At 38.4% G+C, this 24,837-nt stretch overlaps 1 protein-coding gene and 1 long non-coding RNA gene across 5 annotated transcripts in view; both read right to left on the minus strand.

Moving 5' to 3' along the window:
• Window positions 1-24,837, minus strand: part of LOC110525190 (membrane-associated guanylate kinase, WW and PDZ domain-containing protein 2) — a 245,508-nt gene that overhangs the window by 154,272 nt on the left and 66,399 nt on the right. The gene's annotated exons all lie outside the window — the stretch shown is intronic.
• On the minus strand, window positions 13,037-23,615 carry LOC110525232. Of its 2 annotated transcripts, XR_005052192.1 has the most exons (6): window positions 23,519-23,615; window positions 22,852-22,882; window positions 19,484-19,641; window positions 13,483-13,829; window positions 13,308-13,373; window positions 13,037-13,191 (listed from the first exon to the last, which is right to left on the minus strand). It is a non-coding gene; the product is annotated as an uncharacterized LOC110525232 (long non-coding RNA). The 2 variants fall into 2 exon arrangements; XR_002473726.2 differs by lacking the exon at window positions 23,519-23,615 and having other exon boundaries at window positions 22,840-23,505.

A 24,837-nucleotide genomic window follows, 5' to 3' on the forward strand; every position in this document is an offset into this window, starting at 1 on the left:
ACACTTCAACTATGATAGACAAAATGAGAAGAAAAAAAAATCCAGAAAATCACATTGTGGGATTTTTAATGAATTTATTTGCAAATTATGGTGGAAAATAAGTATTTGGTCAATAACAAAAGTTTCTCAATACTTTGTTATATACCCTTTGTTGGCAATGACAGAGGTCAAACGTTTTCTGTAATTCTTCACAAGGTTTACACACACTGTTGCTGGTATTTTGGCCCATTCCTCCATGCAGATCTCCTCTAGAGCAGTGATGTTTTGGGGCTGTTGCTGGGCAACACAGACTTTCAACTCCCTCCAAAGATGTTCTATGGGGTTGAGATCTGGAGACTGGCTAGGCCACTCCAGGACCATGAAATGCTTCTTACGAAGCCACTCCTTCGCTGCCCGGGCGGTGTGTTTGGGATCATTGTCATGCTGAAAGACCCAGCCACGTTTCAACTTCAATGCCCTTGCTGATGGTAGGCTTTGTTACTTTGGTCTCAGCTCTCTGCAGGTCATTCACTAGGTCCCCCGTGTGGTTCTGGGATTTTTGCTCACCGTTCTTGTGATAATTTTGACCCCACGGGGTGAGATCTTGCGTGGAGCCCCAGATCGAGGGAGATTATCAGTGGTCTTGTATGTCTTCCATTTCCTAATAATTGCTCCCACAGTTGATTTCTTCAAACCAAGCTACTTACCTATTGCAGATTCAGTCTTCCCAGCCTGGTACAGGTCTACAATTTTGTTTCTGGTGTCCTTTGACAGCTCTTTGGTCTTGGCCATAGTGGAGTTTTGAGTGTGACTGTTTGAGGTTGTGGACAGGTGTCTTTTATACTGATAACAAGTTCAAACAGGTGCCATTAATACAGGTAACGAGTGGAGGACAGAGGAGCCTCTTAAAGAAGAAGTTACAGGTCTGTGAGAGACAGAAATCTTGCTTGTTTGTACGTGACCAAATACTTATTTTCCACCATAATTTGCAAAGAAATTCATAAAAAATCCTACAATGTGATATTCTGGATTTTTTTCTCATTTTGTCTGTCATAGTTGAAGTGTACCTATGATGAAAATTAGGGGCCTCTCTCATCTTTTTAAGTGGGAGAACTTGCACAATTGGTGGCTGACTAAATACTTTTTTGCCCCACTGTACACCTTAGCCAAATACATTTAAACTCAGTTTTTCACAATTCCTGACATTTAATCATAGTAAAAATCTCTGTCTTAGGTCAGTTAGGATCACCACTTCATTTTAAGAATGTGAATTGTCAGAATAATAGTAGAGAGAATTATTTATTTCAGCTTTTATTTCTTTCATCACATTCCCAGTGGGTCAGAACTTTACATACACTCCATTAGTATTCGGTAGCATTGCCTTTAAATTGTTTAACTTCTTATGGGCAGGTGGGACGGTAGCGTGGTGAAATTGCAGAGCACGAAATTCAAACTACAGTATTATAAATATTTCACTTTCATAAAATCACAAGCGTAATACATCAAAATCAAGCTTAATTTATTGTTAATCCAGCCTCTGTGTCAGATTTCAAAAAGGCTTTACGGCGAAAGCAAACCATGCGATTATCTGAGGACAGCGCCCCGCATACAGAAGCATGAAAAACATTTTTCAACCAGGCAGGTGCGACACGAAAGTCAGAAATAGCAACCTTTGATGATCTTCTTCTGTTGGCACTCCAAAAGATCCCAGTTACATCACAAATGGTCATTTTGTTCGATAATGTCCTTCTTTATATCCATTAAAACTCAATTTAGCTGGCGCACTTCAGTCAGTAATCCATCCAGTTTCCCTCCATCAAAATGCATACAAAATGAATCCCAAACGTTAATAATAAACTTTTCCAAACAAGTGAAACAACGTTCATAAACAAACCATACCTTAACCTGTTAAGCCTATAGGGGCGCTATTTCATTATTGGATAAAAAAACGTGCCTGTTTTAAGCGCAATATGTTGTCACGAAAAGATGCTCGACTATGCATAGAATTGACAGCTTTGGAAAGAACACAGTCTAACGTTTCCAAAACTGCAAAGATTTTATCTGTGAGTGCCACAGAACTCATTCTACAGGCGAAACCAAGATGAAACGTCAAACAGGAAATGAGCAGAATCTCTGAAGCTCTGTTTTCAAATGTCTCCTTATATGGCTGTGAATGCAGCAAGAACGACCATGTGCTTTCTGTGGTTTCTTCAAGATGTCTGCAGCATTGTGACGTATTTGTAGGCATATCATTGGAAGATTGGTCATAAGAGACTACATTTTCCAGGGGTCCGCCCGGTGGCCTTTGTCTAAATTTGTGCGTAATCTCCAGTTGCGGTAATTTTGTCCTGGGATTCAGAAATGAACGCACACTTCCACGAAGGATATATCATCGAAGAGATATGTGAAAAACACCTTGAGGATTGGTTCTAAACAACGTTTGCCATGTTTCAGTCGATATTATGGAGTTAATTTGGAAAAAAGTTCGGCGTAATTGATGACTGGATTTTCAGGTTTTTTTGGCACCAAACGGAGCGATTTCTCCTAAACAAATAATCTTTCAGGAAAAACTGAACATTTGCTATCTAACAGAGTCTCATCATTGAAAACATCTGAAGTTCTTCAAAGGTAAATGATTATTTGAATGCTTTTCTGGTTTTTGTGAAAGTGTTGCCTGCTAAATGCTAACGATAATGCTAATGCTAAATGCTACGCTAGCTAGCTACTGTTACACAAATGATTGTTTTCCTATGGTTGAGAAGCATATTTTGAAAATCTGAGATGACAGTGTTGTTAACAAAAGGCTAAGCTTGAGAACTAGCATATTTATTTCATTTCATTTGCGATTTTCATGAATAGTTAACGTTGCGTAATGGTAATGAGCTTGAGTCTGTATTCACGATACCGGATCCGGGATGTGTAGATCAGAGAGGTTAATACGTAAATAAATGATCAAATTTAAGATGGAGAGTCGTTATTGTCTTTACCGAAAAATACAAAAGACCGCGCTCTCTTGGAAACACTACAGCGAAAATGGGAGCCACCCAGAAAAACAAAAATTTCTGGCTGATTTTTCAAAAAAACCAGCCTGAAACTCTTTCTTAAGACTGTTTGCATCTAGTGGAAGCCATAGGAACTGCAATCTGGGAGGACTTGGCCTTATAATAAAAGTGATAGCCATTGAAATTAGTGGTAGACTGATTTTGTTTTGGGGGAGGGGGGTGGTTTGTCCTCTGGGTTTCGCCTGGCATATCAGTTCTGTTATACTCACAGACATAATTTTAACAGTTTTAGAAACCGTAGAGTGTTTTCTATCCAAATCTACCAATATGCATATCCTAGCTTCTGTGGCTGAGTAACAGGCAGTTTACTTTGGGCACGATTTTCATCAGGACTTAAAAATACTGCCCCCTACCCAAGAGAGGTTAACTTGGGTCAAACGTTTCGGGTAGCCTTCCACAAGCTTCCCACAATAAGTTGGGGGGAATTTTGGCCCATTCCTCCTGACAGAGCAGGTGTAACCGAGTCCGGTTTGTAGGCACACGCTCTTTCAGTTCTGCCCACAAATTTTCTATAGGATTGAGGTCAGGACTTTGTTGTCCTTAAGCCATTTTGTCACAACTTTGGAATTATGCTTGGGGTCATTGTCCATTTGGAAGACCCATTTGTGACAAAGCTTTAACTTCCTGACTGATGTCTTGAGATGTTGCTTCAATATATCCACATATTTTCCTGCCTCATGATGCCATCTATTTTGTGAAGTACGCCTGCAGCAAAGCACCCACACAACATGATGCTGCCACCCCCATGCTTCATGGTTGGGATGGTGTTCTTCGGCTCGCAAGCCTCCCTCTTTTTCCTCCATGGTCATTATGGCCAAACAGTTCTATTTTTGTTCCATCAGACCAGAGGACATTTCTCCAAAAAGTGGATAGAGTAACAGTGGTCTAGGACTTTATCTCCCCTAGTGATGAAGAAAACATGTAAATGGAAATTGGGCATCACACGCTTTAAATCACCGGCGACAAGAAAGGCAGCTTCCGGATGTCAGTTTTCCTGCTTGGTTATAGCCTCGTACAGTTCATTAAGTGCCAGCTTGTTATATTTCAGTAACACTTTATTTGACGCATAGAGTCATGATGCGATCATAACCATGTTATAACAGCTGACATGACTTGTCATAACCTGTCAATATTGTAATAACATATTTTTTGACCTGTTGTGACATATGTGTTATTTTATGGCTGGTTATGACACCTACATAAGAGTGTAAGAAAAAGCCTAAAAAACCTACCAACAGGTAAACCATTAAATTAAACCATAGCCTACTTGTAATCAGTATGTTCATGTTACTTATCATTATATTTAAAGTACCAGTCATAAGTTTAGACACACCTACTCATTCCAGGGTTTTTCTTTATTTGTACTATTTTCTACATTGTAGGATAATAGTGAAGACATGAAAACTATAAAATAACACACATGGAATCATGTAGTAACCCAAAAAGTTTTAAACAAATCCAAATATATGTATTTGAGATTCTTCAAAGTTTTGCCTTGATGACATCTTTGCACACTCTTGGCATTCTCTCAAACAGCTTCATGAGGTAGTCACCTGGAATGCATTTCAATTCATTAAACAACCTCTACTCGATCAGTGTCCCAAAATAGGGACAGTTGCTGCTTAATTTGCAATATCTGAATAGAATGGCGTTGTAAACAAAATCCAACTTTTCGAGACATAGACATGTCTTATATGGTCAGAAATCTTAAATGATTGTTAATCTAACTGCAGTGTATAATTTACAGTAGCTATTGCAGCGAAGAAATACCATGCTTTTGTTTGAGGAAAGTGCACAACAACAAAACACTTTTATCAAGGCAACTTCCTTACATTCAGTAATGTTGTTCTGATTTGTCATTCAGAGGGTCCCAGAGATAAAATATAGCGTAGTTTTGTTTGATAAAATCAATATTTATATCCTAACACGATCCATGTTGTATACAGCGTTTCACATGAATTCCGACTCCTTCAACTTGCAACAAAACAATCTATGAAATCTAAATGGCTAAACTTTGTTTTAACCAGTCAAGTTCTGTGCAATCTTCAGACACTCTAGAAGGCAGAAAAAACTTTTTTTCATCATTCTACATTACGTATTCGCTACACAACACGTCTATTAGCCCACGAAGGACAGACATCATTGCGCACCGATGAGACAGGCGGTGTTCACTTGATTTTTATTTTATTTATTTTAGCTTTATTTAACTAGGCAAGTCAGTTAAGAACTAATTCTTATTTTCAATGACGGACTAGGAACAGTGGGTTAACTGCCTTGACAGTCTCTTGGTCCAATGACCCCTATCGTTTTGAAACATAGCTCGCTAGATACCCAATGAGCTGGGCTTTACATGAGTATGTGATGACCCTTTGTAAGAGCAACAGCCATTGTCCTCTGGCTGCACGCAACGCGGTTCATTTGTCACGCCCTGGTATAAGTATTTTGTGTTTTTCTTCATGTATTGGGTCAGGCCAGGGTGTGGCATCGGGTTTTTTGTTTTGTGGTGTGTTTTGTCCTGGGGTTTTGGTGTGTATGTATTGGGATTGTAGCTAGTGGGGTTATCTAGCAAAGTCTATGGCTGTCTGGAGTGGTTCTCAATCAGAGGCAGGTGTTTATCGTTGTCTCTGATTGGGAACCATATTTAGGCAGCCATATTCTTTGAGTTTGTCGTGGGTGATTGTCCTTGTTCCTGTCTATGCGTTAGTTTACACAAGTATAGGCTGTTTCGGTTTTTGTTACATTTATTGTTTTTGTAGTGTTTGTGTTTAGTGTGTTCTTTTCATTAAACATGAATCGCAATCGACACGCTGCATTTTGGTCCGACTCTCCTTCACTATATGAAAGCCGTTACATCATTCTCCATTGAAAATCCACAGGACACAGGGGCGTTTACGTTACAGAACACTGGCTTTCTTCTACAAAGTTTTCTCAAAACTTGAAAAGTACAACATGGCTACTAAGGGCATGAATGCTAAATCAAACCAAGTATACACATTTGGATGAGATTATTGCAGAAATTGACAGGGAGAATGACACGAGGAGTCCTGCGTGCTAGAAAGATTGGAAGGAGAGAAGGAAACTTTACTTTTTTAGATCAGTAAGTAAAATATGTTTTTGCTTCTCCTGCTAATCCAATTGTTTAAATGGTTGCATATTAATTGAAGATATTTGTCTTCGATTTATTTATTTTTTGTGATCAACATTTTATTTTTTATTTCACAATATACAACACGTAAGGACGGATCACTTTACAAATACTAGCCGAAATGACAACATTAACATACAATACAACTTTTTACATATTGTTAGGAGTGAATTATTTGAGTCCACAATATGACATTTACAGAAAGGGAGTTTACAATAAAATATATTCCAAATTACTCTCAGAAAAGAAAATGTTTTCCACCCAATCCCATACCATGTTGGTTCAATGCTTGGTAAAGAGTTTTTATTATCTGATACATTTTTGCATAATACATCCCATGCCTCAACTCTTTGCCCAAGCTTTATTTATCACAGCAACTGATCACTCTATACGAACAATATCTTGAAAATATGATAACCATGTTTGAGGCGAGAGGATTGTAGGGGTAATCCAAGCACTGAGGATAACTTGCTACTGTAAACCCCACAATAAATGATTATTTTCTGAACCAGTTGCAATACAAGTGAGGAGTCATCATTCAACAAAAATAAAGGTGGATCTTTGTTCACAGGGAAACCCATTTTTTCTAAGGAAATCTGAAACATGTGACCAGAACTGTGACACCACAGGACATTCCCAAACAGTATTACAAAAGCATTCATTTGGCATCTATCACATATTGGAGTTGGAATCTTAAAACATCGAAATGGGGTTGCATAACTTTATGTACAGTGCCTTGCGAAAGTATTCGGCCCCCTTGAACTTTGCGACCTTTTGCCACATTTCAGGCTTCAAACATAAAGATATAAAACTGTATATTTTTGTGAAGAATCAACAACAAGTGGGACACAATCATGAAGTGGAACGACATTTATTGGATATTTCAAACTTTTTTAACAAATCAAAAACTGAAAAATTGGGCGTGCAAAATGATTCAGCCCCCTTAAGTTAATGCTTTGTAGCGCCACCTTTTGCTGTGATTACAGCTGTAAGTCGCTTGGGGTATGTCTCTATCAGTTTTGCACATCGAGAGACTGAAATTGTTTCCCATTCCTCCTTGCAAAACAGCTCGAGCTCAGTGAGGTTGGATGGAGAGCATTTGTGAACAGCAGTTTTCAGATGTTTCCACAGTTTCTCGATTAGATTCAGGTCTGGACTTTGACTTGGCCATTCTAACACCTGGATATGTTTATTTTTGAACCATTCCATTGTAGATTTTGCTTTATGTTTTGGATCATTGTCTTGTTGGAAGACAAATCTCCGTCCCAGTCTCAGGTCTTTTGCAGACTCCATCAGGTTTTCTTCCAGAATGGTCCTGTATTTGGCTCCATCCAACTTCCCATCAATTTTAACCATCTTCCCTGTCCCTGCTGAAGAAAAGCAGGCCCAAACCATGATGCTGCCACCACCATGTTTGACAGTGTGTTGCTTTTACCTCAAACATAACGTTTTGCATTGTTGCCAAAAAGTTACATTTTGGTTTCATCTGACCAGAGCACCTTCTTCCACATGTTTGGTGTGTCTCCCAGGTGGCTTGTGGCAAACTTTAAACAACACTTTTTATGGATATCTTTAAGAAATGGCTTTCTTCTTGCCACTCTTCCATAAAGGCCAGATTTGTGCAATATACGACTGATTGTTGTCCTATGGACAGAGTCTCCCACCTCAGCTGTAGATCTCTGCAGTTCATCCAGAGTGATCATGGGCCTCTTGGCTGCATCTCTGATCAGTCTTCTCCTTGTATGAGCTGAAAGTTTAGAGGGACGGCCAGGTCTTGGTAGATTTGCAGTGGTCTGATACTCCTTCCATTTCAATATTATCGCTTGCACAGTGCTCCTTGGGATGTTTAAAGCTTGGGAAATCGTTTTGTATCCAAATCCGGCTTTAAACTTCTTCACAACAGTATCTCGGACCTGCCTGGTGTGTTCCTTGTTCTTCATGATGCTCTCTGCGCTTTTGACGGACCTCTGAGACTATCACAGTGCAGGTGCATTTATACGGAGACTTGATTACATACAGGTGGATTGTATTTATCATCATTAGTCATTTAGGTCAACATTGGATCATTCAGAGATCCTCACTGAACTTCTGCAGAGAGTTTGCTGCACTGAAAGTAAAGGGGCTGAATAATTTTGCACGCCCAATTTTTCAGTTTTTGATTTGTTAAAAAAGTTTGAAATATCCAATAAATGTCGTTCCACTTCATGATTGTGTCCCACTTGTTGTTGATTCTTCACAAAAAAATACAGTTTTATATCTTTATGTTTGAAGCCTGAAATGTGGCAAAAGGTTGCAAAGTTCAAGGGGGCCGAATACTTTCGCAAGGCACTGTATAAGCTTACAATGTATAAGCTGGTGTGCTGGGTTTTTAGAGGTAACAAATACATTTTCCCAAATGGTATCCCAGTTCAGATCGTGCCCCATCCCTGCATTTCGGTACCTGCATTCCATACCAGAGTGACACCCAATGTATCGCATTTAACAGCAGGCAACCATAAGTATCAGAGACCATTTTAGACGTTAATGAAGGGTCTATCCATGTAAGCATTATATGGGATGTTAATGGGGCATCCCATGGTACACGATACGTTTTTAATGAAGATCTTAACTATAGGTAAAGGAACCATGAAAAGCCTGGAAGTGAATACATTTGTTTGAAGCCCCTTATCATTATACATGTCTCACAAGGTATGCACACCCTTATACGCCCACAATGGGTACACAAAAGGCTTATTGTTTGTCAGCAGGTTATAGTTATGCCATATAGGAAAAGAATCACAGAACCTCTTAGTGTTGCCTATATGTTTCTCAGCGTAGTACCATACTTGTAGTGAGTTCAAAATAATTGAACCACCTTTTTTGTATGCTGTTTTTTATCTTGATGCCTGAAAAAAATGTCTATGCGGTGCAACAACTGTTTCCTCTATGCCTCTCCAAGATGCTGCAATAGAATCGTCAGACCATACTGTCAAGAATTTTATTTTATTTAGACCAGTAATATAACTTGTAATCTGGAAGAGACAAACCTCCTGTTCCCTTTAACCGTGTAAGAGTATCATATCGAATGCGTGTTTTTTTTTCGTATTCCAAATCAACTTTGAGGTCATTGACTTGAGAAAATAAAATGTAGCCAACAGAGTACATTTTTACTATAGCAATCCTACCCTGTTATGATATTTTAAGGGAGGACCATCTCTGCAAATCAGAGGTCATCTCCTCTTCTAGTTTGACATAGTTCCTTCTGCAAACTTGAGAAAATTTGGCGGGTATGCATATGCCTAAAAAAACTAGCCTGCCTCATGCCACGGCACTGGAGATACAGCAGGCAATGTAAGCAACTAAACAGGGTTATTAAGGGTCACCAGTATAGATTTTTCCAAGTTTATTATATAAAGAGAATGACATAAAAACAGTAAATATTTTCAGAATCTGTTGAAGAGATATTGAGATGTTAAGAAATACAATAAGGTGTCTTCAGCATAGAGTGACACTTTATGCTGGGTACCTTTAATATTGATGGATAAAATAAATGGTTCCAATCTAATCGCTTCAGCAAAGGGCTCCAAAGACAGTGCAAAAAGCATTGATGATAACGGACATCTTTGTTTCCAAATCAAATCAAATTGTATTGGTCACATACACGTTTATCAGATGTTAAAGCGAGTGTAGCGAAATGCTTGTGGTTCTAGTTCCAACAGTGCAGTAATATCTAACAAATAATCTAACAATTCCCAACAACTACCTTATGCATACAAATCTAAGAGGTAATCTAACAATTCCTCAACAACTACCTAATATACACAGATCTAAATGGGTGAATGAGAATATATGAACATATATGTTCATATGGATGAGCGATGGCAGAGCGGCATAGGCAAAATGCGGTAGATGGTATAAAATGCAGTATATACAGTACATGTGATATGAGTAATGTAATACAGCATATGTAAACATTATTAAAGTGAAATTATTTAAAGTGGCATTGTTTAAAGTGACTAGTGATCCATTTAAAAAGTGGCCAGTGATTGGGTCTCAATATGGGCAGCAGCTTCTCTGAGTTAGTGATTGCTGTTTAGCAGTCTGATGGCCTTGAGACAGAAGCTGTTTCTCAATCTCTCGGTACCAGCTTTGATGCACCTCTACTGACCTCGCCTTCTGGATGATAGCGGTGTGAACAGGCAGTGGCTCGGGGTTGTCCTTAATTATCTTTTTGGCCTTCCTGTGACATCGAGTGCCATAGGTGTCATGTAGGGCAGGTAGTTTGCCCCCGGTGATGCATTGGGCAGACCGCACCACCCTCTGGAATGCCTTGTGGTTGAGGGCGGTGCACGCTGTGATACAGCCCGACAGGATGCTCTCGGTTGTGCATCTGTAAAAGTTTGTCAGGGTTTTGCACGACAAGCCAAATTTCTTCAGCCTCCTGTGGTTGAAGATGTGCCATTGTGCATTCTTCACCACACTAGCCTATCAAAGGCTTTTTTTGCATCCAAACTAAAAAGTGCAGCGGGGACTGGGTTGTTTTCAGACTCATTTATCATATGGAATATTGTCTGAGGCTAAATTACCCTTCATAAACCCAGTTTTATCGTTGCAAATTAGATGTCCTACAAGTATCTTTGCAAACAGCTTGAGCTATGTTGTGGTAAGGCTTAAGGGCCTATAACTTTTACAGTCTAGGGGAGATTTGCCCTTTTTTAACAAAACTATAATCAGTGAGGTGTTTTGGTCTGGAATTCTCCATGTTTTAATGCATGATTGATATAACCAAGAATTAGTGGCCCAACAATATCCCATATTTCAAGAAACAGCTCAGAAGGGAAACCATCAAGTCCTGGTGATTTGCCTCTTTTCATAGATAATAGTTAATGCATTCCTGAGTTCTTCAAGAGTAAGTGGGGAATAAAGGAATCCAGATTGCTCTCTGTCGAGTTTGGGAAGGCCCATTGATGATAAGAACTCGACTTCCGAAGTCCAGTCATGTCAGTCACTTGTTGTATCCAACATGACATGAATGTGTGGCAAAATTACTTTTCACAGATGTCATTTATACCAAGTTGTTAAAACTGTATGTTAAAACCTCTTTGGGCTAGGGGGCAGTATTTTGACATCCGGATGGAAAGCGTGCCCAAAGTAAACTGCCTGTTACTCAGGCCCAGAAGCTAGGATATGGATATAATTGGATAGAAAACAATCTCAAGTTTATAAAACAGTTAAAAAAATGTCTGAGTATAACAGAACTGATATGGCAGGCGAAACCCCGAGGACAATCCATCCAACAAAAAAAACATTCAGCCTACCACTGTTTCCAATGGCCGTCATGTTTATTATGAGGCGAAATCCTCCCAGATTGCAGCTCCTAGGGCTTCCACTAGATGTCAACAGTCTTTAGGAAGAGTTTCAGGCTTGTTTTTGGAAAAAAGAGCTAGAATTTGTAGTTTTTCTAAGTGGCTCCCATTTTGGCTATAGTGTTTTCATGCGTGTGGATGAGAAAGCGTTCTTTGTTGTTTATCTCCAGTAAAGACAATAACGATTCTCCGTCTTCAATTTTATAGTTTATTTACGTAGTAGGGTACCTGAGGTTTGATTATAAACGTTGTTTGACTTGTTTGGAGACATTTAATGGTAACGTTTGGGATTCATTTTGTATGCATTTTGAAGGTGGGAAACTGGTGGATTATTGAATGAAGCGCACCAGCTAAACTGAGTTTTTGGGGATATAAAGTTTTTGGGGATATAAAGAAGGACTTTATCGAACAAAAGGACCATTTGTGATTTAACTGGGACCTTTTGGAGTGCCAACAGAAGTAGATCTTCAAAGGTAAGGCATTTAGTATATCGCTATTTCTGACGCACCTGCCTGGTTGAAAAATATTTGTCATGCTTTTGTATGCGGGGCACTGTCCTCAGATAATTGCATTGTGTGCTTTTGCTGTAAAGCCTTTTTGAAATCTGACACAGCAGCTGTATTAACGAGAAGTTAATACAGCAGCTGTATTAACGAGAAGTTAAGTTTAATTTTGATGTATTACACTTGTATTTTCATGAAAGTTAAATATTTCTATTTCTGTAATTTGAATTTCGCGCTCTGCAATTTCATCGGATGTTGTCGAGGTGGGTCGCTAGCGGAACGCCTGCGCTAGAAAGGTTCATCCCCATAAACTTTACCCTACCCAAGGACTGCTTTACTGACGGCTAATTATTTTAGCCATCTAACGTTTACAGCCTGAACCAAAAATGTATCCAGCCAACCTAACCTACCAGGCAGCCAACTCAGCTAGCGAGCCACATGCCAGCCAGCTGCATTTTAGCCATATACCAGACTCCTAACAGCCAAGATAACACATCCACCATGCCAAATTCAACTGCCTGCTACTCATCCCCAGAAGATAATATGCATATTATTAGAAGATCTGGATAGAAAACACTCGGAAGTTTCTAAAACTGTTTGAATCATGTCTGTGAGTATAACAGAACTTAACAGCAGAATAGAAGTAGGATTTTTTTTATTAGGCCTACTTACAATTGCAACCGGTCTCTTGGTCGCACGACACAGGAATGTTTTAGCTAAATAGCCCAGTGCTGTGCTGTCGACGTCACGTTGTACAGCACCATATTTTCCATTCCATCCTTACAGAAACCCAGAAGGTTTTTAGTTTTCATGGAATAGAAAGACCATAATATTAATCAAATTAATTAAGCAAGTACCAGTCAAAAGTTTGGACATGCCTACTCATTCCAGGATTTTCTATATTTTTACTATTTTCTACATTGTAGAATAATAGTGAAGACATCACAAATGTAGCCCATCATGCAAATGTTTCCTACTGACAGGACAATATACTTTTTTTTCAATGTATTTGTTGCATTGTTGTATCATCAATTTCTCTAGCCAAAACATCTTGATGGCCTTGACCAGTTCATCTTTGCCTGTCGGCATGGCAGAGTTACGGATGAATGTTTTCAGTTGATGCCAAACAAGTTCGATCGGGAATTAAATCAGGAGACCTACATGTAGAGATAAAAAATATATTTTTAGATATACTGTAGGCCTACCGAAGGTGTTGTAGGTATTTTATTTATTTTTATTTAACCTTTATTTTAATACAGAAAGGTCTACTTACTCTGCTGGCGACTTGACCCAGTTTATGGCCTCATTTGCAATGCAAACCCGTGTTTTATGTCATTGTCTGCATTTGGAGAAGAAAAAATACATTTAGCCTAACAAGTCAAATGTAGGTACAATAATAGAAATATACATGTAAATAGGCCTAAACGTAAATACTGCTATAATCCTACCTTGAAAGAAATGATGTGTACCCAGAAACACCTCTCTGACAGTCACGTTCCTCAAAGAAATCTCAAGCCATGATATCTGAAAGTAGGCAAGAGTTAATTATTGTGGAACACATAACAGTCCGTGAGGTGTAGGCTACAATATTTTATGTACCTTTTTACATTGTAAATAGCCAAACTTAGCATCAAAATCCAATATGGGCCTGGTGCCTGACGAGAAATTCCCTGCCGAGAAATTGCCCCCCACACATGGAGTTTGAGCGGATGCTTGGGACTCGGCTTGCTTGATCTTCTTCCTTTTTTTCTGTAGCGATTTTGAGCATATTGCTCAAGGGCCACGGTTGATTCGTCTGTGAAGATAACATTATTGAATGTCTCGTCAGCTTTGATCCATGCCTGGGCCTGCAGGATGCAAAGTTCTTTGTTTGTCAGACAAATCATTGGGTCGAAACTACAGAACAATACAAAATAAGCAAACGCACATGTTATGATAATTTAAAAATATGTATAAATATTATTTTTTTACTGAGCCTTTCCAAGTCCACGCAAGTTTCTTCAACTGTCTTCTGACTGTAATTAGAGCGATGTCGTGCCGTGATGCCAGCAGATTACAGATTGCCTTTGCCGATAGCTCATCATCTTCATGAATATAAGCAAGTGATGTCTGCTAAATAATAAAGTGTGATTTATTTCTGGAGAAACCTTTCTAAATAACAAACTGGCTTTATTTACAAATTAGTGAGAATGTCTCAGACACCCCATGTTCAAGAATTGCCTTTTTCCTAGCTCACTCTAGGTTAAATGAAAAGGAAAGCTCCAAAATATTGTTACTTTTTAAACAAAGCGGTTATTATTATTATTTAATTAATTTAGAATGATATAAAAGCCCCTTAGATATTCTCAGATACTCTCACAGATCCTAATGGAAAATGCCCCTTAGATTTTAATTTAGAGTCCTCCAATCCTCTAAATGTAATTATTGGCGTATAGTCACATCATTGAAAATAAATAAATCGATATACTGTAGGCCTACCATAGGTGAAATGAGTCTCACTTGTGTTGAGTAATGTGCTGTTAAAAATAGTGTAGGTCTTATTTATTTAAAGAGCATATTGAAGTTAGAAGCAAAATAAGAAAACGTTTCGCACTGCTCTGAGGCAAGCATGGAGACAGGTCTTGACAAATCAATTAGATTTTTTATTTTCACTTAATCCCCATTGGGTATTGGTTAGACAAGAATTTGAAAATTAGGGTACAGAAATGTTATGCTCTTAGTGTAACCGCAAGTCAGTTAAGAACAAATTCCTATTTACATGGACAGCTTACTCCTTCCCTTTCTCTGAATAGAAACACCATAATATTAATCAAATTAAGCCACATTTCTTAGATCAATCTCATATACTACGTTATTACAAAAAAGGTTTTAAATTCTCTGTTAATGCCAATATGGAAGACTATCAAATGAATCTCAAAGATGTCCTCTGGTGGTGAAACTAGCAATAACTTGCATTAACAGAAAAGTTGCTGACAAATAGATAATGTGCGACAGAATGCTGCAGCAGCCCGCAAGGTGTGCCATAGTATGACGCAACTTTTAAAGGAGGAACCACTGTAGTAACGGTATCCATTTTGGTTGATTCTCCTGAAGAAAACCTTTTGGGTCAGAACCTTCTGCCGTTTCTTCCAGACCCACAAGACGTATGTTCACTCTCTTCTCTCTGTCTTCATGCAACGTAATTTTATCATCTCGCAGTTGCTTCACTGCATCTCGGCAGGTGGCTACGTCATCTGTAGCAGCCCTGGCGCTAACCTGCATCTCATCACAGAGCTGCTCCAGAGACTTGCATGTGACCGATTTGCTGGAAATGTCATTTGAGAGTTTTAAGATAGACGTGTTGGAGGCTTCCACCATATCATTGAGTGATTTAAATTCTCAAGTGACATTGCCAGTGTAAACTTAAATGTTTGGAAATGCTTGGAAATGTATCAAGTGACCAATTCGGCCACTTGTGTACATCTGGGCAAACTCGTGAGGGACACCTGGGAGACTTGATACAAAATATAAAGTTGAGCTCTCATTCTTGAACATATCAGTCTGAAACTTTGCACATACAATGCCACCCTTTTGTGGACAACATCACAATTACACCCAGCTTCCTAGGTAAATGTATGGCCTTTCTTTGCATTGCAAAGATGATGCAAAAAAATATATAGAAATCACACGTTTGTTTGCTTTGACTTTCACCAGATATAATGTGTTATATTCTCCTACATTAATTTCACATTTCCACAAACTTCAAAGGGTTTCCTTTCAAATAGTATCAAGAATATTCATGTTCTTGCTTCATGTCCTCAGCTTGATTTAGATTTGGGTCTGTCATTTTAGACGGAAATTGAGATGAAGTATCCGATCCTTAAGAGGTCAGGTGTGCCTTGTTAACAGTTAATTTGTGGAATTTCTTTCCTTCTTAATCTGTTTGAGCCAATCAGTTGTGTTGTGACAAGGTAGAGTTGGTTGGTATACAGAAGATAGCCCTATTTGATAAAAGACCAAGTCCACATTATGGCAAGAACAACTCAAATAAGCAAAGAGAAACGACAGATTTGTAATTTCCAGTCACAACTTGCGAACTTTACGTGCTGCTGTACGGTTTGTTGCTAACGTTACTTTGCGACCTGCCAACTTCACAGTTTTTACTTTTTAATTACTGTTTTATATTTAAAAAATAGGCATCGAGAACTGTCTCTGGCCCCCTCCCAGATAGGGGGAGTGATGAGTTCTACAGCAGAGTATCACAACTCAATTGCTGGTTGAAAACATTAAACAGAAAACTGTTTTCTGCCTCTCCCAAAAGATAGAATTTGTAGATAATTGGCTCTCTTTCTGGGACTCACCCACAAACAGGACCAAGTCTGGCCTGCTGAGGAGTGACGGACTCCAGCCAAGCTGGAGGGGTGCTCTCATCTTATCTATGAACATAGACATGGCTCTACCTCCTCTAACTCCACAATGAGATAGGGTGGTGTTTGCCTTAGCAATCTCACTGGAATAAAGACCTCCCCCAGTCCTGTCATTATTTAAAGAGATTGTGATATCTCACATCTCAAAATATGGCTACTTAATGTTAGATCCCTCACTTCCAAGGCAGTTATAGTCAATGAACTAATCACTGATCATAATCTTGATGTGATTGGCCTGACAGAAACATGGCTTAAGCCTGATGAATTTATTGTGTTAAATGAGGCCTCTCCTCATTTAAGGGGATGCCTCATTTACAGCATTCCTCACTGAGTTCCCTGGAATTCTATCGGACCTTGTAGTCATGGCAGATAATATTCACATTTTTGGTGACTTTATTCACACTTTATTCATATTCACATGGAAAAGTCCACAGACCCACTCCAAAAGGATTTCGGAGCCTACTCACTGCCACAGTCATACTCTGGACCTAGTTTTGTTCCTTGGAATAAATATTGTGGAGCTTAATGTGCTTCCTCATAATCCTGGACTATCGGACCACCATTTTATTACGTTTGCAATCACAAAAATAATCTGCTCAGAGCCCAACCAAGGATCATCAAAAGCCGTGGTACAAATTCTCGGACATCCCAAAGATTCCTAGATGCCCTTTCAGACTCCCTTCACTTACCCAAGGACCTCAGAGTACAAAAATCGGAACTAAATTTAAACTTGCATAATACCCTAAATGCAGTAGCTCCCATAAAAACAAAAAACATTTGTCATAAGAAACTAGCTCCCTGGTATACAGAAAATACCCGAGCTCTGAAGCAAGCTTCCAGAAAATTGGAACGGAAATGGCGCCACACCAAACTGGAAGTCTTCTGACTAGCTTGGGAAGACTGTACCGTGCAGTATCGAAGAGCCCTTACTGCTGCTCGATTATCCTATTTTTCCAACTTATTTTAGGAGAATAAGAACAATCTACATTTATTTTTGAACCTGTCGCAAAGCTAACTGAAAGCAGTATTCACCAAGAGAGCAGTGATATCAGCAGTGATAAATTCATTAACTCATTTGATGAAAAGATCATGATCAATAGAAATAAATATTATGGACACCTCTTTAAATCTGTGTATTCCTCCAAAGCTCAGTTTGCACAACACAACACTGCCAGGACCTAGGATCAAGGGAGACACTCAAGTTTTTTAATATTATATCTCTTGACACATTGATGAAAATAATCATAGCTTCTAAACCTTCAAGCTGCATACTGGACCATATTCCAACTAAACTACTGAAAGAGCTGCTTCCTGTGCTTTGCCCTCCTATGTTGAACATAATAAACGGCTCCCTATCCACCGAATGTGTACCAAACTCACTAAAAGTGGCAGTAATACAGCCTCTTTTGAACAAACAAACCTTAACCCAGAAAAAAAACTATCAGCCTATATCGAATCTCCCAATACTGTTGCGCAGCAACTCACTACCTTCCTGAAGACAAACGCTTCAGTCTGGTTGTAGAGCCCATCATAGCACTGAGACTGCAATCGTGAAGGTGGTAAATGACCATTTAATGGAATAAGACCAAGGCTCTGCATCTGTCCTCCTAGACCTTAGTGCTGCTTTTGATATAGTGGTTCATCCTTTAAAAGTTGCAGCGTACTGTAGCAGAGTGCCGCAGAATTCTATGGCACGTTATTTAAGTGTCAACCATTGTAAACATTAACATTAAAGATATTTCTGTTTTATTTTTAATACATTTTCAAAAAAATCTAAAAATAAATTTTCGCTTTGTCGTTATTGGGTATTGCAAAGGATATTTTGTATTTATTTTAGAATAAGGCTGTAACGTAACAAAATGTGGAAAAAGTCAAGGGGTCTGAATACTTTCCGAAGGCAATGTATATTATTTTTATGGTTCTTCTTCTTCTTGTTAAAAACATTTTAATTTGGCCCTATCCACATAGGTCAATTTCCACGAGTGTAAGGGGTTAACCCCCGACAAAATAGAATACCAGTTAGGTAACTGTATAAAACACGGAGTCAACATTATACTATATAACATAAACAAAAACACAGATACTTGATCAAGTACGCCGCCATTGTAGATACTATGATGGGCAGGCCGTCATTGTAAATAAGAATTTGTTCTTAACTGACTTGCCTAGTTAAATAAAGGTTAAATAAATCAGGGGAGTGATCGCTGGTTTTCTATCCCAATAACCTGAACGAAATCAAACCTCGCAGATAAAACAAAGTAAATCTAGAAAAAGTACATTTCCCCCAAAATATGTGTGGTAATACATGTGAAATGTTGAAGGGATGGATGGAGAGACAAAGACACAGAGAGAGCGAGAGAGATACATATGAGACGAAGAGGTTGCGCTTCTTCCTCATGGGTTGCTTCCTCATCGGAGGAGCTGTCATAATCATCATCTCCTTCCTCGTCACTCCCTGAGATGTAGACACCTGCAAATTGTATAACTTAATAAAGCAACCATCCTGTTTTAAAGTAAAACCCCAAAATAATCTACACATGCACAACTCCGTATGATTGACTGTCTGTATAGTCTGACATCCCATCCTCATTAACCACCTGAGTCACGATAGACTTTCCAAGGCTTTTGATCAAATATATTACACCAACAGGTAGTCTTTCTTACAGTTAGTGCAAGTGCTTCTAAGTTGAAGCCCTTAAAAGCACACAAAGAGGTTTAGGATTACATGCTACAGTATTTGAAGGATACTGTTTTAATGATAACAAATGATGAAAAGGGTTTGAGAATCTAATGTTTTTGGACAACCAACCAATAAATAATACAAAAATACTGAAACAATCATTCATTCAATAATAGAAACAAAACAAGAAGAGACTGCAATATCCATCATTACAGCAAACTGTGGCAAACACAACTAAACAGAGTGAGTGAGTGAGGGAGTGAGTGAGTGAGATTGAATGAGTGAATGAGTGAGATTGAATGAGTGAATGAGTGAGATTGAATGAGTGAATGAGTGAAAGAGAGAGAGTCAAGTCAGGCCCACCTTTTGATCATGACTGACTTTTATCCTTTTCAGTCACTTCCACATTTCAGATCCTTGTTTATGTCTTTCAAGTTTGCGATAACTTCACCTTTAGCAGTCAGCTGGGCCCTCAGTTTGTTTATCTCGGACATTATAGTAGGTGAAAATATAATTGGCATCTGCAACAAAGTATAAAAACATTCCACTCAGCAACATTTTATTGGAGTGCACATTATACCTTTATCTCACTCTGTCTCTGATTTGAGGCGGCCTTGGCTCTCATTTCCGAATTGGATAAAGTAGATTGAGTGTTGTCTCAATCCTGACACTGAAAGACAATATTTTGTCATGAGATCATATTACATGATGAGTTAACATGATTGTTATGTTCTTGTTTTAAATAGCCCTATAATTCTGTAATAACAGTGCTCTCTCTCTCTGGAGACAGTGCAGTAAGTTTCAGTTACTGTTGGACTGTTAACTAATGTTAACTCCAAAGATAAGACAACTTGGAATAGGTTTACCAACAGCACATACTGTCGTGGCCATTACACTCGGGCCCGGTCCAACAGTAACTAAAACCTACTGCGCTGGTGCACTAATAACAGACAGAGAGCACAGTAATTACAGAAGAATAGGGCTATTTAAATCCTGAACTTAACAATGACGACATAACATAATGATGTAGTATGTTAGAGAGTTGGTACAGTTTTCGCTTTTGCACCGAAAAACAAGGAGGAATCAAATCTGAAGGCACGCAGAATTTAGCACAACACAGCACAGAAAAACTACAGTCCTAGAGGACTTCCTAGATAAAAAAAAGAGTTAGGACTGACTTTAGTGTTATGTTGTTATAGTGGGCTATATTGCTTTGCTTGTTTTTCAGTTTTAAACCTCTAAAATAACAGTTGATATAAAATTATGAAAAATCAAAAAATGGCAAATTCTTGATGTGTCGATTATTGCTCATATAATGACAGTGTGGGACTTTGTTTGAATTGACCCCAGTGCCTCCATAGATGGATACTCTGTTTTTAAATAAAGAACATAACTCAATAAAGACCAAAGTTAAACAATGTTTTAAAGTCTGTCTCACAGTTATGCTTCGGTCTGTGTGAAAGTCACCAAGGGATTAGGTACTAAGGCTTTGTTTAAGACATTGCATACGCTTCAAGGCACGTCAGCTGCCAAAACCGCTGGGTCCGTGTTGACACTTTGACACCAAACATGGACAGACTTAAGTGTAAGAATGATGCAAAAGTGGCCTATTATGCTTTGATTGTTTATTACTTTTCAAATTTAAAGAAACAGTTGAAGTCAGAAGTTTACAAACACTTAGGTTGGAGTCATTGAAACTCGTTTTTCAACCACTCCACAAATTTCTTGTTAACAAACTATAGTTTTGGTAAGTCATTTAGGATATCTACTTTGTGCATGACAAAAGTAATTTTTTCCAACAATTGTTTACAGACGGATTATTTCATTTATAATTCACTGTATCACAATTCCAGTGGGTCAGAAGTTGACATACACTAAGTTGACTGTGCCTTTAAACAGCTTGGAAAATTCCAGACACATGTCATGGCTTTAGAAGCTTCTGATAGGCTAATTGACATCATTTGAGTCAATTGGAGGTGTACCTGTGGATGTATTTCAAGGCCAACCTTCAAATTCTGTGCCTCTTTGCTTGACATCATGGGAAAATCAAAAGAAATCAGCCAAGACCTCAGAAAATAAATTGTAGACCTCTGGTTCCTCATTGGGAGCAATTTCCAAACACCTGAAGGTACCACGGTCATCTGTACAAACAATAGTACGCAAGTATAAACACCATGGGACCATTCAGCTGTCATAACGCTCAGGAAGGAGACGCGTTCTGTCACCTAGAGATGAATGTACTTTGGTGCGAAAAGTGCAAATCAATCCCAGAACAACAGCAAAGGACCTTGTGAAGATACTGGAGGAAACAGGTACAAAAGTATCTATATCCACAGTAATCTCTATATCGATATAACCTGAAAGGCCGCTCAGCAAGGAAGAAGCCACTGCTCCAAAACCGACATAAAAAAGCCAGACTACGGTTTGCAACTGCACATGGGGACAAAGATCGTACTTCTTTGAGAAATGTCTTCTGGTCTGATGAAACAAAACTAGAACTGTTTGGCCATAATGACCATTGTTGTGTTTGGAGGAAAAAGGGGGAGGCTTGCAAGTCGAAGAACACCATCCCAACCGTGAAGCATGGGGGTGGCAGCATCATGTTGTGGGGGTGCTTTGCTACAGGAGGGACTGGTGAACTTCACAAAATAGATGGCATCATGAGGCAGGAGAATTATGTAGATATATTAAAGCAACATCTCAGGACATCAGAAGTTAAAGCTTCCAAATGGACAATGACCCCAAGCATACTTCCAAAGTTGTGGCAAAAATGGCTTAAGGACAACAAAGTCAACATATTGCAGTGGCCATCACAAAGCCCCGACCACAGTCTTATAGAAAATTTGTGGGCAGAACTGAAAAAGCGTGTGGGTGCAAGGAGGCCTACAAACCTGACTCACTTTTACCAGCTCTGTCAGGAGGAATGGGCCAAAATTCACCCAACTTATTGTAGGAAGCTTTTGGAAGGCTACCCGAAACGTTTGACCCAAGTTAAACAATTTAAAGGCAATGCTACCAAATACTAATTGAGTGTATGTAAACTTCTGACCCACTGGGAATGTGATGAAAGAAATAAAAGCTGAAATAAATTATTCTCTCTACTATTATTCTGACATTTCACATTCTTAAAATAAAGTTGTGATCCTACCTGACAGGGAATTTTTACTAGGGTTAAATGTCAGGAATTGTGAAAAACTGAGTTTAAATGTAATTGGCTAAGGTGTACGTAAACCTCCGACTTCAACTGTATATACTACAACCATCTTTGTTTTGTGCAATATCCAGAAATCGCTCTGCCATTTCCTGATTGCTAAAATTTGATTATTTCTCCTAATTTCAGTTTGTGACGAAACAGTCATTGTGTAGATTATCATTTACCATCTAAACCACTGTGAAATATATTTTCCATTACCAAAAATATTGTATTTTCAGCTGTTTGAAGCTGGTGTACAAAACCAAAAGACGCAAAAACAAAGTATAGAAATAGCCCACATAGAACAGATCGACCGCTTATTAGACATGCATGCAATGAGAATGAAATCTGAGTTATAGATCTGTCAATGTAAATTTGGTCAGGTCGCCCAAAAAGTTATATATTGTAGCTTTCAGTTAAAGTTAAAATTAAGTTTAAATTATTTCAAAAACCAGAAAGGGCTAAATGTTGATGTGTATACATTTCTGTTACTGCTCATATAATTGAAGTGTAGGCCCTAACCTACCCAGCACTTCACCTTGAGTAGTCCTGGACTTCGCTGGCGTTGTCTTCGTCGTTAGTTTCCATATCGAGGAGGAAGATGGATAATTTGTTTTCATAGTTTATCATATATTGGTATTATAGGCTTTCTTTCATACATTTAGCATATGAAGGAGTTGGCATCATCTAGACGTCCTCCTCTATGGCTCCATCACCTGCTATTTCACAATGCCACAGTCACTAATAGAAAACAAAGTATTCAAGATCACACAGACTGCCTTTAAAACACACCCCTCCATCCGGCCTCAGACGCACAGGTTCCTGCTGTGCAAAAAGGCATGCTTTGGCAAGAGCTTTGTGCCTTTTCCCAACACTGAGCTCAACTAACTTCCCTCCTGATAACTACCATTAAGTTATGTCATGCTGTCTTGTCTAGATGACACCTTCATGATGGTGGTGGGTTGAGTGTGATGACGTTTAAAAAATATATACTGTATATATAATGATGACAGTTGGTGAATATACAGCTGTTTACCATACAGGCTGTGAAAACAAATGTGCTCTTTGAAGACAATACAGATCTATCTATCTATCTATTTTGAGTAAGGTCCTAGATCTGACTGACATTAAAACCCATATTAAATATTAATCATTTAATCAAAGGACAATATCTCAAAGATAACATGGAAAAAATAAATACTCACCCTGCCAAAGCAGTTGAACAGCAGATGGTGCCACTGGCCTGTGCAACCTGCGTAATTCATATTTTCTTGTCGCTCCTTCTTCCACCAAGGACCCATTCTGTAATTTTCAAAGAAGTCTATGTCACATGGATATTGCTTTAAATCAAATACATTTTGATTGCATCTACATGGAGTGAATGTAAAAAAAAAAATCCACTGAATGCAATTTAATTGCACTACCAAAATGTAATCTCATGGCTGCAATGCATAGCGTGTCACATCGTTACACGTGATTATAAAAAAATACAATGTTCTTGATTTACTAACAGTTACTACTAACAGTTAGTAGGCTAAAGGTTATTTGGCCAGCTAACGGTATAATACAAATTCGTGCTATATGGGCAAGCTTATTTGGAATTTTTGAACAGTTAGCTAGTTAACGTTAGCTACAGCTAACACAGCCAGCCGTGTAACGTTACTTACAGTAACATGACCACCACATATATTGAAATACCATAATATCAAGATTGTACATGTACCTATGATAACTAAGTAGCTAGCGAGAATAATTTACTTGAGTTACATTTGGTATACAATGATGACATTGGATATCACTGTTATTAACGATAAGCTAATTGTGTGAGTCTCCCTACCTTGCTACTATGATACAGTTTTATGTTAGCTAGCTAGATAAGGTGGCTTGCAAAACATGTCAGCAAACAATGTAAATATGCTAGCTACCATTGTAAGTTAGCTAGCTAAAATTATGACTGATTTGACCATTTCTGTAAAATGAAAATTCCAAAATTAACTTTACTATTCGCTACAAGTAATCATGTTTTTGGGAAATGTCACTTTGTTAGCATTCCTTGACCTACCTTTTACAATTGCATTCACTGCATGGAGCAAAATGACTCGCTGAGGAAAAGTTCTAATTCAAAGCTTGTGATTGGTCTATTAGGATTTTTTTTACATTTTGGGGGGAAACTGACAGGGGCAAAATAGTAATTAGCCTATAGGATGCATTATTTTAAAAGAGGACCTGTAGGGGTAGCCTAACTTTTGGCCAATTAATACTTATTAGATGACAAGATAAAAAAATGAGAAAAGGGTCATTCCTCTATCATTTGATTTGGATCAAATGACATTTAAAAAAACACATAGGCTAAAAAGTTAGCTTTTTTGTTTGCAGTGTCTAAAGGAAATATTGAATAACGAGAAACAGAATAATGGTTTGATTATTCAAATGTTGTGTTTTAGATTATCGGTTTTCATGCACCGTAAACTATGTTTGCCTATTCGTATCTTAACCCGAACCTGTCGGGAACCGACAATATAAT

The sequence above is a fragment of the Oncorhynchus mykiss genome, chromosome 1 (assembly GCF_013265735.2).
Source record: "Oncorhynchus mykiss isolate Arlee chromosome 1, USDA_OmykA_1.1, whole genome shotgun sequence".
Classification (NCBI taxonomy): domain Eukaryota; kingdom Metazoa; phylum Chordata; class Actinopteri; order Salmoniformes; family Salmonidae; genus Oncorhynchus; species Oncorhynchus mykiss.